This window comes from Astatotilapia calliptera, chromosome 5, assembly GCF_964374335.1.
Source record: "Astatotilapia calliptera chromosome 5, fAstCal68.1, whole genome shotgun sequence".
Taxonomy (NCBI): Eukaryota; Metazoa; Chordata; class Actinopteri; order Cichliformes; family Cichlidae; genus Astatotilapia; species Astatotilapia calliptera.
The window spans coordinates 38298030-38311491 of record NC_137426.1 but is presented as its reverse complement, the minus strand read 5'-3'; the positions used below and the strand labels follow the sequence as shown (position 1 = coordinate 38311491).

Sequence of the window (13462 nt, the reverse complement as noted above, 5' to 3'; positions counted from 1 at the left end):
CAAATTCACCAGGGAGGATATGAAAAGTGGCAGGTTAGCCTTCTCAGACTGTGAGATTTCCATCAGTAATGGGGGACATCTAAAAGCTGACGTGTACCGTAAACATACACAAACAGAGTAACATGGTGTACGCTGTTAAGTGCAGGAGGATTGGCATGATTTATACATCGGGGAAACCAAACAACCTCTGGCTAAGAGGATGGCACAACACAGAAGAGCCACCTCATCAGGCCAGGACTCTGCAGTCTATTCACACCTACAGGCCAGTGGACACTCTTTCAAGGATGAGGATGTAACATCCTGGACAGGGAGGAACGCTGGTTTGAGGGCGGAGTCAAGGAGGCCATTTACGTGAAAAGGGAAAGACCATCTCTGAATCGAGGAAAGGGCCTAAGGGTACATCTGTCACCATCTTACAATGCTGTGATTGCAGCCATTCCCCAACTCTCTGTGAATGGGACTCATGGCCTTTGATCAGTGGTTATTGATCAATGGCCATGAGAATTTGCATAATCATGATGAAGGAACTGACCTCACAGCCCATTGTTCCTTCAGTGGGCTGGTTTCAGTCATTGTGCAGATGTCCTGTTTGTAAGATTGAAACCTGCAGTCAGAGTGATGAAACGTTTCTCCCACAAAACGCTACGTCCAGATGAACAGAATCAACTTTTGGAGATTTACTTACCTGGATGATTGAGAATGCATCAAGATGCATATGTATAGCTTTTGGCTATCACTAGCTGACTCTACAGAGTCCTACCTTAGTACACACCTGCAACAGCAACCACTCCCTGAAATTATGCTAATTTATATCTGAATTATATCTATTAGAATCTTTATTTATACCTTTCAGATATAGATTTCCCCTGGGCACCACAATTGAGCAGTGATTAGCCTGTGCTAATTACTAAGCTAAACCCTGATCTGTGTGGGTTCTCTCCAGGTCCCAGTGTCCAAAGACACACAGTTAGATTAACTGATGATTCTAAATCAGGAGTCGTCAACCCTGGGCACAGCTGGCACGCGAAGGGTTAACTGATGGCACCACCATAGCTGGACTGGCCATCGGGTATTTGCCCAGTGGGCCGATGGTGATTTTTTGTTTTATTTTATTTTATTTTTTATTTTTGTAACAGTATAAACAATGAAAGGTGGTGGATTGGCCAGATGCTGGTCGATGCGTGAAAATAACTCTAATTTTTTGTCCCAGTCCAGCCCTGGGCACGACACGCAGTGAATTAATCTGAGAAGGTGTTTTTTGCAGACGGACCCAATCTGAAGCAAGCCCTCATTGAGGAGCAGCGATTCCACAGTTCCAGTTAACTGGATGGTGAGCCAATCCAAAATTGAATAGGATTTGCCGAGGTTTTATGAAGCCAAAGTTTCGTTCCCATTGAAGCTTCAGATACCTGCAGGACTACGAACTTTCTTCCTCCATCGGAGTGTGGTAGGACAAACATTAAACAAACTGAACGGGCCCCAACGATCCATCAGTTGCCAGACATTATTCACTCATACATTTGACTCAGAGAAAGCTGTATGCGCGCACTTTTATTTAGTTTGTTATTTTGGGGGAAATATTTTGTATTTTATTTTATTGCTTTCATTACATTTGTTGCAGCTGCTGTGTGTCAAATATAACAAATTTGTGAACAGTCTATTGTGGTGTGGTCTCTCCTTATTGGTGTTTATACTTTGGGCTCCTGCCGATCCTAGATCTTCTGATACTGGCTAGTGAGAGTTCGGTCATTCTTAATAATAATTCGTAAGTTGGGTTACAAGTGCACTTCGCAAATTAGCTCGCATAGACACATTAGTTGTGCCGCTTCCTAATGATGGTATCTCAGCTAACAACCCCAACTACCAGATTCAACTTGTAATTGGCTAAAATCACTTAGCCTACCGGTCAGAGGGACGTTGCTAGCTGGCAGTCTTTTCAAGCGATGTTGAAATTTCCACATTCCGACACTTCAAATGCTTCAGGAGCTGTCGGCTCAGCGCAGCATCAGCACCATGGATACATCCGTAGACTCGAGACAGAATTTACAATGTGTTTTTGGGACTTTCAGGTGTTTGGACCAATGTTTTCTTTTCTGATCAAACCAGAAAGGTTTGTCAGATGGATTTGTCTCGCATTAACTGGTTGGACACAGAGGACATCGAAATGCAGCTGATGAACTGAAAAGCTCGACTCTGTGGGGTCAAAGTTTGCAGAACTACGAACGCAGCTGGAATCCACAGCTGTGCGTGTTCATGGAGCTGCATGTTCACCTGCTGGACATCACTACCTGACAGGTTTAACTGGCTTCAGAACATTGCAGAGGCCTTATTGACAGTGTTTGGCTCCACATGTCTGTGTGAGCAGGTTTTCTCTCACATGAGTCCTCAGGTAGCCTCTGAATGCTGGACACTCGGAGACCTGTGTCTCTGAGTGGGAGACCACAGATCACATTAACATGTGTGTCTCTGTATTAACAAACATGCCATATTGGCCCAGTTTATTTTTCTTATCATTGTTGGGAGGAGACCATAAATAGCATTTGTATTTTCTGTTGTACAGTTCATTTGCTGTTATGGATAAAAAGTCTTTTTTTGTTTCAAAATAGCTGATAAGTATTCGCTGATAGCTGCCAACATCTGCGAACAAATATAATCCTATAAAGTTGTTCTATATAGTGTTTAACTGTTAATATAGAGCGCTATTAAATTTATTGCTAATGCAATCATATGACACATTGACCTCTGAGGAAATTTTAGATGGGACTTGTCATCAGAAAGGTTGCCGACCCCTGTTCTAAATTATCTACAGTTGTGAACGGCTGTTTGTCTCTGTGTGTTGGTCCTACAACAGACTGGCGACCTGTCCAGGGTGCACCCCACACCTTGCCCTATGGTAGCTGGGATTTATAAAAACCAGAGGTGCTCACTGGACAGACTTGAATGATAGAATCAATATATAATAGACCCAATATAAATCGATGAAAAGTTTTTGTTTTTTATGATCCCATTTTCATGGCTGCTATTCTAGACCTGTTGTGATGTTAGATCAGTCAAAACTAGACTGAACAGACTGCTACAGTTCTGGTATCTCGCTCATTATCCCAGCCTTCATTTTTATGTCAGCTATACACAAAATGTCATAACTGGAGGAGTTTAAGTAGCTCTGGAGCTAAAAAATATTCTCCATCCTTATTTATATGTTATGTTAAAACGTCACCTGTTGTACTGCTCTGACAGAATTCTGACTTTGGTGGAGTTGTTCTATAACTAAACTGATGGGAATGGAAATCTCAAAATCTAGAAGAGAAACCTAGTGTGTCTAAACAAAACACTCTGGGTTTGTACTGAATATGGGGCCAAGCACCTATTTAACTGTGCTGAATTGTCCATATTTAACTGCTAAAGAGCGATAACTCCATTTATCATGACATCAGCATCCTATCAGGCACTGAGAAGAGCTGCCTGTGCTTCTGATAGACTAGCAAAGGTCACATATTACTACAGCCCACAGTCACTGGCAAACTCATCAGAATACCATTGGTCACTGGATGCATTCACCAGTTTGCTAATCCAGACTGAATAAATCTATTTGTCAGATGTCAGTTATACACTTATTTCTAGAGATCAGAAGCTGCCGTCATATGCTGCCAGACTCGTTTAACTGTTGCACAACAAATTTCAGGATATTAAAAATAGTTTGGAATCAGATTCTCCTGCTAACCTAAGAGAATTAACAAGTTTCAGGACTTGATTATGACTGTCACTGAATAAGTTGCGTCCGCAACTACAGAAAACAAAAGGATGAAACAAACAATATTATATTTACAATCACGCTTAAGGTACAATAAGCTACTTATCACTAGTCCAGAAACATTATTATTGAGTTATAATCCATATTGAAGGACTTCATGATGGCTCAGCTTAAGATCCCCACAGTCAGCGTCAACCAAATAACCTTTATCACATCCACCGTCTCGGTGCTGTTAAAAAAGACGCCAACAAACCAAGATAAGTAACTGCTCAATTTAACCATTAAAAGCACAAAGAACTAGTGAAAAAAACAAGAAAAAGAACTGAAAGGAACTCACAATTATAAATGATCAATTCCCACTAGAAATTCAGGAAATATGCAAACGCCTCTTATATTGCTTTGCCACTCCTTACACAATAGCACCACTGCACATTAAAACTACACTTTTAATCATCACTCACACATGTCCAGACATGCACAGTCAACCATATATTTAATCAAAAACCACATATCCATATTCATCATATCTCTACAAACGTGGATCAAATGTTTCTGTTGGAAAATCTGTGGAGTTGGAAGTCGGGCAAAAATCATTCAAGTCTGGTAATCCACTGTAATTCTAAAGCAATACGTGGAAGAGTATGGCCTTTGTGATAGTTGGAGGTTAAACCGTCACCAGATGATTGAGAATACACTTACGTCTGATCAAACATAGAACAAACATGGGAATTAAACAACAACACTAAGACAAAGTTTCTTATACAGCAGCTGAGACATGACAACATTGAATACAATAATAATTCTGGTAAATATCTGACAAACATACTTGATCAAAAAAAACAACAACAACCCAACAACAAGCACAGTTATCGAGGACTCAGCAAGTCTTCCCATAGTTCTACGAATAAAAATTTGGTTTTTTTAGGGGGGTGGGGGGGATTTTTATATAAACACCTCTGACCATGAACCAAATATGGAAGATATTCACAAATTCAGCAATACTAGAGTTCAATCATTTCTATTTGCAGCATTTGAAAAATTTGGGTTTGGAGAATCCTTTATTGGTTGGATAAAAGCATTTTACACATCCCCAAAGGCAGTCACCACTGACAGGTCAATGTCAGCTTCACTCTCCTGAATGCTATCAGGCAAAGATGTCCTGTGGCTCCATCTCTATTTGCATTACTCATTGAACCACTAGTTTACGCTATGAGATACAATAACAATACTAAGGGGATTTCAAACGTTAACACAGAACACAAAATTCTCTTTTATGCAGATGATGTGCTATTACTCCTTCAGGATCCTCATTCTTCCCTGTCCCAAATATTTACGTTTATAGATATCTTTTCAGAAGGGATAATCTCTTCACCCGAGTTTGCATGTCCATCACTTGAACTCTCATCTGGATTCTTTTCTAGTCAGCAGCTAAATGTGTCAGGATCCTGGGTCTCCTGACCCAGCGTTTTTAATTCTGTGTGATTTTTGTGTTTTGGTCGAGTACTTGTGTGATTTATTCTATGGTTTCTAGTTTTGATCCCTTGCCCCTCATGTTTCTCTGTGCCCCCTCTGTTCTGTGTAAAGTCCGTGTTTCTTGGTCTGTGTCTTTGCATGTTTTGAGTTTCTTGTGTTTTCTGTCACTCTGTATTGTGAATTATGTTCTCATGGTTGGTCTTTTGTTACTCCCTCGAGTCCAGTTTCTTGTGTTCCCTGCTCAGTATTTCCCTCCTTGGTTCTTAGAGTCCTCTGGCTTATGGTTTATGTTTCTGTGTTTCTTAGTTGCTGTCTCCACCGTGTCAAGTTCGCATCTCTGTGTTATACTTCCTGTTTTACTTTGAAGGTCCGTGTCTAATGTGAATGTGTCCTGCTTTGCTTCCTTGCCTCGTCAGTTCTGATTTCTCCCAGCTGTGCCCTCCTTCTGTGTCTCATTCCCCGCGTTACTTCCCGGTGTATTTAAACCCTGTGTTTCTCTGAGTTGGTGTCGTCCCTCATGCTGTGTGGATCTCCCTGTGAGTTTAGTTTGTTATTTCCCAGTTTAGTTTGCTTTGTATGCTCGTTTCCCCGTGCCAGCAAACAAAGCTGTGGTTTTGAGTTCATCCCTTGTGTCTGAGTCATGCCTGGCACGCAGCGCTGCCTGACAAAATGTGACATTTCACACACTGAGAAACATCCTATAGCTGTCAGTGATCATGCTCCTGTGTCTTTAATAAGGTTATTTCACCAAGTAAAAACTGGAGATTTAAAACATCATTGCTTAAAGATTAATTCTTTTTTTTTTAAACTGTAGGATTTATATGTAGACTACAATGATCTGCCTGGAACATCAGCAATTGTTTTCTGGGAAAAAGTTAAAGCTGTGAGAGGTAAAATTTCATTTTCATCACATTAAAAAATCTAAGGAGCTGGAGAAGAAAGGCAGCTGGACCGCGTTGAGTCAACCATATATTTAATCAAAAAACACATGATGAATATGGATAGCTCTACAAATGTGGATCAGATGTTTCTGCCGCCTATGAAATTTCTGAGTTGGAAAATCAAATGTTTCATCTTTCATCTGAAAAGCTTCCTCAGTTCTAAGACAAATTGGTGGAGTTTCTCCTATGACATACAGCTGAGCCCGGTCCTGCGTGTTGACCCACTATTGACCATGTACCTAATCACATGAGCCAAGTTGTGAAAATGGGTGTGGGTCATTATCAGAAGAGGTTTTGGGTTCAGGAGATCTTAAAGCATGTGGTTATCCCAATTGGGCTTTCATCAAATCATCAAAGGTGTACAGTAAAGGAGGTCAGACACAAAGTAGGGAGAAAAAAGTTCAGGGATGGGTGGCTGCCCAATGTGGAGGAGTTTAAGCATCTCAGGGTTGTGTTCACAAGTGAGAAGGGAGCAGGAGATTAACAGATGGACTGAGGCTACAGCTGCAGTGACACTGAAGCTGTAGCACTGTCCACTGTAGTGAAGAGAGAGCCCAGTGTAAAAGCATATTTTCCAGTCGATCTACATCCCTGTTCTCATGAGTTTTGAGTGACTGAAAGACTGAGAATATATAATCAGCAGAAATCTGCTTTCTCTGAAGGGTGGTTGGCCTCTCCCTTAGAGATAGAGTGAAGAGTGCAGTCATTCAAGTGGGGCTCGAATAGTGTAGAGTGCCAAACCTCTACATTAACAGAACTCAGACAAGTTGGTTCCGGCATTTTACAAGCATGCTTTTTCGGTGAGGTGCTTGTGATAGATTGTATGTCTTGGCTGGCCTGGAAATGCCCGTGTTTCTTTGGATAACCTGGATGAGGCAACTAGAGAGAAGGAGCTCTGGGCGTTTTTGCTTAGACCATGAAGGAAATGAAGGGGTTGTGGTAATAATAACAATAATAATAACAAGAAGAAAAATAAGATTATTATTATTACTCAGTACTCCACCAAAACACTAGAGTGTAATGCTTGCATACTGCACCGATTAGATGCTGTTTATAGACGTAATGATAGTGATCCTTCTTATTATCTGGCTGATTGTCTATGAGTTCTGAGCCTCCCTCCCTTCCTGTCGGGCTTGGTCTCCCTCCTCTTCAGAATGAAAGTCACTGAGTGAATTACTGAGGCTTCAGCCTGAAGCACTGTCAGTTCACAAACTCTGAATGAGCCATTTGCTTTAACACGGCTCCTCACAGGAGTGTGTTTGCAGCACAACTGATTTGCATTTATTTATTACTGATGATGAATACTCCACCTTGAAGGATTCCACTGGTGAGTTTGCATGTATTAATAACTAATTGTGTACACTTCAAATTGATGCCAACTGTTTTCAAAACAACTGTCAAAGATTGTTTTTCTCCCTAGAGCACAGAGAACAGACAGTACTCACATTTAACAATATGTTTGTTTTAGAAAATGTATTCCAAAATTATACTTTTAGATGTTTTCTTGTCTTTGCAAAGTTATGTTCATGTGTACTGAAATGTGCATGCTACGAAGACTGTGTTTTGTATCAAGTAGACACAGTTTGCAGCTATTTGCTTAAGTTTTTGTTTTCCACAGAATTGGAAAACAGCAGTGAGCTAGCGCTGTGATCTTTACCTTGAAGGATGGCTTCTCAGTGGTTCAGTAGACTGCTTGCGTTTGTGGCTGAGGCAGAATGTACATGCTGGGAAGGAGAAAGCAGAGTGGATGTTATTTTGATGTGAATGTAAGGACCAAAGAACCAACAAGGGGAGAGGTGGAGCACTCATATTCAGTTTTCTGCTCCTCCACATTAACCCTCTTGGTGGAAATCAGATGGCAGCTCCACTGACCTTGTACAGTGTGCATAGACACACTGATGGCTTACAACTGAGGAATTATTACAGCCAGCAGCCTCTCTTTCTAACTTTCTATTACTGTTATTTTTAAACAGTACTGATGGGCACAGAAATAGAAGAAGCCTGATTATGTAAATAAATTTGAAGTCATTCTCATTAACTACCTAAACTGTGGTACCCACATCTAACAAAGTTACACAATACTTACAAACACTTGCCAAAATGGCAACACTGACATTTTATTTTTGGAGCCATCTAAAATCCTTTGTCACGTTAGAACTCAGTAAGTCAGCACTCTTCCCCCTCCCCTCCCTAAGTTTTATTAGATGACAGCAGCAATAAACCCTCTGCTGCCACAATCATGGGATGATATCAAAAATAGAGGATGATAACAACTTGCACGCATGATTTCCTGTCTGATGTCTTCTTGTGGCAGCAGAGCTAAGTCAGCATGTCAGAGAAGGAGCTCCACTGTGATGGAGAACACTTTGTTCATTCCAACACATCTTTAAAAGTGTCCAGTTTGCAGCCAATCACAGAGCTACCTTTATTCAGTCACCAGCTCTAATGCTGCTCTTCAAGCAGACCACAGCAAAGTTCATCACAGTTGCCAAAACCGAGTTACAGAAAATCGTCCTGTTGCTGCATTGACTGAAGGGTCTCAGCTTCCATAAGAAAAAGAGCCAGTGCATCTGCATTAGAGGCATCTTCATAAAATAGCTCCAGTACCAGTGCCACAACTGACATACTGGTGAAAAGCTGGTAATATATATTGAGTGTTTAGATCTACTGTAGTGATACACAAGTCAAGTACTCTAGACCACTCCACCTGTGCTCCACTGTGAGTATGAAGTCTTTATGGTTAATGCCAGTGCCCTTAAGTCTATCATCGTCACTCTAAACAAACAATTGCATTATTTGCTGCTCAGAGATGGTAAAAACAGTCCTTGAGTTATTTTCAGCCCTGAGTCTTGATTCTACACAAAAACAGGCAGTTTTTTTGTTTGGTTTTCTTTTTTGTGTACAACAGTATTTTCACACTTCTTACTCATCTTTGAAAAAGAACCCGTTATGGAATGACTAAATGCAAGGTGTTTAATACTTTAACAGTTCAGATGGTAGAATTACTGTGGGCAGTAATATTCGCCTGATTTTTTTTGCCGTCCAGAGAGACAGACAGAAAGGCCAGGGTCCAGCCTACTTGTAAAGCAGGTTAACTCATATATTGCTAGGGTCTCCAAGGCAAACTGGTCCTGGTTGAAGGACCAGAGAAGCGATTTAGATGCCTACGATGAGTAATAGAGCAAGGGAACGGTTTACCCTGCCTGGGATAGGGTTAGCAGCTCTGTCGGGCCCCTGCTGGGGGGCCTTTGGGTCTCGGGTCTGTGGACTCAGAGCTCAGTCTGCTCTGGCACAGACAGCTGCCACAGGCTTCTACACTGTGGCTGCTGGGTGACGCTTAAGTTGATTGTTGCTGTGTTGTTTTTGTTTTGCTTGTGTTTCACTGGCTCTCTTCACCTTTCCTTCTGTTAACTTTCTTCCCAACTTCTCTTTTCTTATTCTTTCTCTTTCCCATCCCCCGGTCCTGTACATTCTGACTGTAATAACTTAAAATCAAAAATATAAAAAATAAATAATAAAGATTGAATAAACTATGAAAATCAAGTAGACCAGTATAGTAAAAGCCGTAATGGGCAACAAACTAATCATGTGATTCAGGTGTGTTGACCCAGGGTGATATCTAAAACCTGCAGGACACCGGCGCTCGAGGCCTGGAGTTGCCCTCCCCTGGTCTACAGGAATCAAGACTGGGACCAGTAAGATGCAGGAGGAAAAATGGAGTATCCACTGAGTGGGCCACAAGAGCCTAGGTTGTTGGAAACAATGCCTAGATGGCTACTGCTGAGACTTGCCTACCACCAACTACGTTTGATGGACAGGTAGGTGGAGACAGATAACACCAAGAGATATTCTGATAAGTCTCTGGAAAAATAACAAAGAGAATTTGTTCTAGTGTGCGATGGCTGAACCTGTTCCTTTTCGTGGAGATCATTTCTCCTGCCTTAAGGAAAATCCCTTCACATGGCACAGAGGAGGCTGGAGTGCAGAGAAACTGGTAGAGATGCAGGTATACAGTCTACCTGGGCCCCACAAACTATCAGCTAAAGAGAATAAATACATTCAATTGCTGCACGTTTGGCAGACTAACATTTTCAGATTAATTAAACAATAAAATATATATTTTCACAACATTACATGTAAAGAGTCAAGTGGAAGTTTTTCTAAAGTTATTTAATGATATTTATATTATGGAAGCAGAGTTTTGACATTTTACCTTTTTCCAGTTTTCAGATAAAATAAACACGCACAAAACAAAAGCAAACGGCCAGAACACAAAGCTGGAAAACCCACCGGATTGACAAAAATCAACTCAAAATCCTCCCACACAACAGAACCTCCTCTTTTCCTCACTGGTTCCAAATCTCTCAGTGGAATGATCAGTGGTTCGCTATCTGTCACCATCAAAACACCACAAATCCCCCGAATGATTCGCTTCCTTATAAACCATTGAATCAGACACCGAAGCAGTTAGGCTCTAAATGAAGCTTCAGACGTCACTGATCATGTGACTCTGGCCAAACGAATCAAGCTTCGACACAGTGCTTCTGAAGCAGTGTGTTGATTTTTTTGACACATGCTTCAAGCGGGCCATCACTACTTTTTGTCATCCACTACCTCCACTGTCAGTTTTATGGACATAAAAGGACTAAAGCATATCATTACAGAGCTGAGGGCGAGGCTCTGTTTGGCATGGGCGGTCCGGGCAAGGGAAATTCAGCTGCCCTCCTGGAAGCCCTCACTACTTGGTGTTCTCAGTGTCAGCGGCCTTTCCCGTCGATGTTAATTGCCAAATTGCTAGATCCTCCCTTAAGGGAGAAATGGCACCCTCGTCATCTTCGCCCCACCACACCTCCACTCTCTCCTGTAGCATTGACTGAAGCAGCTGTTATTGGCCCTGCAGCACGGAACGCCACAGTGAGTAAAATAGACTCCGCCATCAGAACTAATTCACTCACTAAGACCTGGAAAGTTCAGAGGAGTCCTTCTGTGTTGACTGGCATTTCTAACACTGTTTTTGCTGCCAAGCCGCTTCTCTCTGAGAAGAAATCTGGTGTTCCTTCTTTTCTTGATTTTAAAACTAGAAGACTGAGATCTGTTCCGCTATGTTCAAGACTGTTAGCTCAGCCACAGTTAGCTTAGAACCTGTGAGCTTAGAAACTGTTAAGCCTGTGTCTGTTAATCTAACAACTCTGATTTCTGAGTCAGTGGGTTTTGAAGATGTTGACCAGTAGTCAGTGAACTTGGAAGTAATCAACCGTATCAGGTAGCTCAGAGCCTGGAGGTTTAGGGTTAGTCGACGCAGTGTTAGTGGACCTTTCGGCCCAGTCAGAGAGACAGAGATTCTCCCCAGGGCTTCCCCAGAGGCTGAGTTTGAGTCAGTTGCCACGTCTGGAGAAAGTAGAGCCTGCTAGGTTTCTGCCGTCAGTCCAGCCTGTAGTTCAGTCCTCTAGTCAGCCGCCCAGCAGCAGCCATCGGCTCAGTCAGCCGCCCAGCAGCGGCCATCGGCTCAGTCAGCCGCCCAGCAGCGGCCATCGGCTCAGTCAGCCGCCCAGCAGCGGCCATCGGCTCAGTCAGCCGCCCAGCAGCGGCCATCGGCTCAGTCAGCCGCCCAGCAGCGGCCATCGGCTCAGTCAGCCGCCCAGCAGCGGCCATCGGCTCAGTCAGCCGCCCAGCAGCCGCCATCGGCTCAGTCAGCCGCCCAGCAGCGGCCATCGGCTCAGTCAGCCGCCCAGCAGCCGCCATCGGCTCAGTCAGCCGCCCAGCAGCGGCCATCGGCTCAGTCAGCCGCCCAGCAGCGGCCATCGGCTCAGTCAGCCGCCCAGCAGCCGCCATCGGCTCAGTCAGCCGCCCAGCAGCAGCCATCGGCTCAGTCAGCCGCCCAGCAGCAGCCATCGGCTCAGTCAGTACTAAGGATTTCTGTGCTGTCGGCCTCCGGGTCGGCTTCCTGAACTTCTGATTTTTGGACTTGTGTTTGACCCAGTTTCGTTTCGTCTCCTACTGCTGAGATTTTGATTTCTTGAACTGTTCCCTGGTCTCCAGCATTTTTGTTTTGGACTGCTTCCTTGTGTTTCTGGAACAATGCTCCCTCTTTTGTTTTGTTTCCATTCTCTGATTACGCCCCAGTGTATCTAAGCCCCGTGTTTCTGTGTCACGTCGTACCCTCAGACTTTGCCTGTGTGTTTCTGTTCTCAGGGTTCCTTGTTCAGGTCATGTTTTGTTCATCGCCTGCAATAAAGCTGCGGTTTTGTCCTGCATTTGCATCTTCACCTCTGCCTGCCCGCACACAGAGCCCTGACATGTCCAGTATTCTGACATGTTGCTATGTTCATAATCATAACACTATCAGGTGATAAATGATCTTATTTTGAAATTGGGGGGGGGACTATTCATACAGCACCATATCACCTGACAAACTCCAGGTCAGTGTGACATGTGGATCCATCATACAAGGTTTCAAGAAATTCAACTCTTTGACATTTCCAAAATTTGCGTATTGATTACTATAAAATGTGGCCTAATGTTAACATCTGCTGACAATAAGACTGACATCGTGCCAGCAGCTTTACAGAGCCAACAATTTTTGGTAAATTATTGTCACAGAAATGGAATAAAGTTAAAGTACCATAAGGCAAAGGGAACTACTTTTCTGCTCTATGCGCTCCTTCTTTCTTGCACTCCCTCTGGACTGGCAGTAGGTACAACTCAGAAAAAGCTGTCTGTGCATGTCAATGTCAGTTTTGTCTACAGAACATTAAAAAGCAAAGGGGGGGACATAGATCAACTAATAAAAAAGATGACGTAAAACCTGATGAGGCTCAAACTGAACTTGAATTAAAAGTCGAGGTAAATAAGAGAATTTTAAGATAGGATTTTAAAGACTGTATACACTCTGCAGTATGAATATCAAGTGGGAGGTTAATCCAGACAATGCAACTAAGAAATCCATCCATGCTTTAATTAAGACCTTGGCTGCATGCAAGAGCATTTAGATCGATGGTGTAAGTTTTGTTATATAAATTCATGCAGCTGATTGCCATAACATTTTAAACTATGCAAGTAAAAGAAAACTCTTAAAATCAATATGAAAATAGACAAAGAGCCAGTGTAAACTTGCTAAAACTGGAGTGATATGATCACGCCATCTAATACCTGTTACAGGACATGCAGCAGTGCTTTGGACCAACTACAAGCGACGAACAGAGGAATGTTCAGAGAACAGCAGTAGTCCAATCTAGAGGTGATGAAGGCATGGACAGGTTTTCCTTTTGGAGGAATAGTATTTTGCTTTGACATATCA

General features: G+C 42.6%; 1 protein-coding gene across 3 annotated transcripts in view; it reads right to left on the bottom strand.

Annotated features, from left to right (window-relative positions):
* The window catches only part of fhit (fragile histidine triad diadenosine triphosphatase), a 146871-nt gene that overhangs the window by 129297 nt on the left and 4112 nt on the right, over positions 1 to 13462 (bottom strand). For all 3 annotated transcript variants that reach the window (XM_080301452.1, XM_080301451.1, XM_026169196.2), the window contains exon 2: positions 7823 to 7889. The gene's annotated coding sequence lies outside the window, so the exon portion shown is untranslated. The remainder of the gene's footprint in view (positions 1 to 7822; positions 7890 to 13462) is intronic.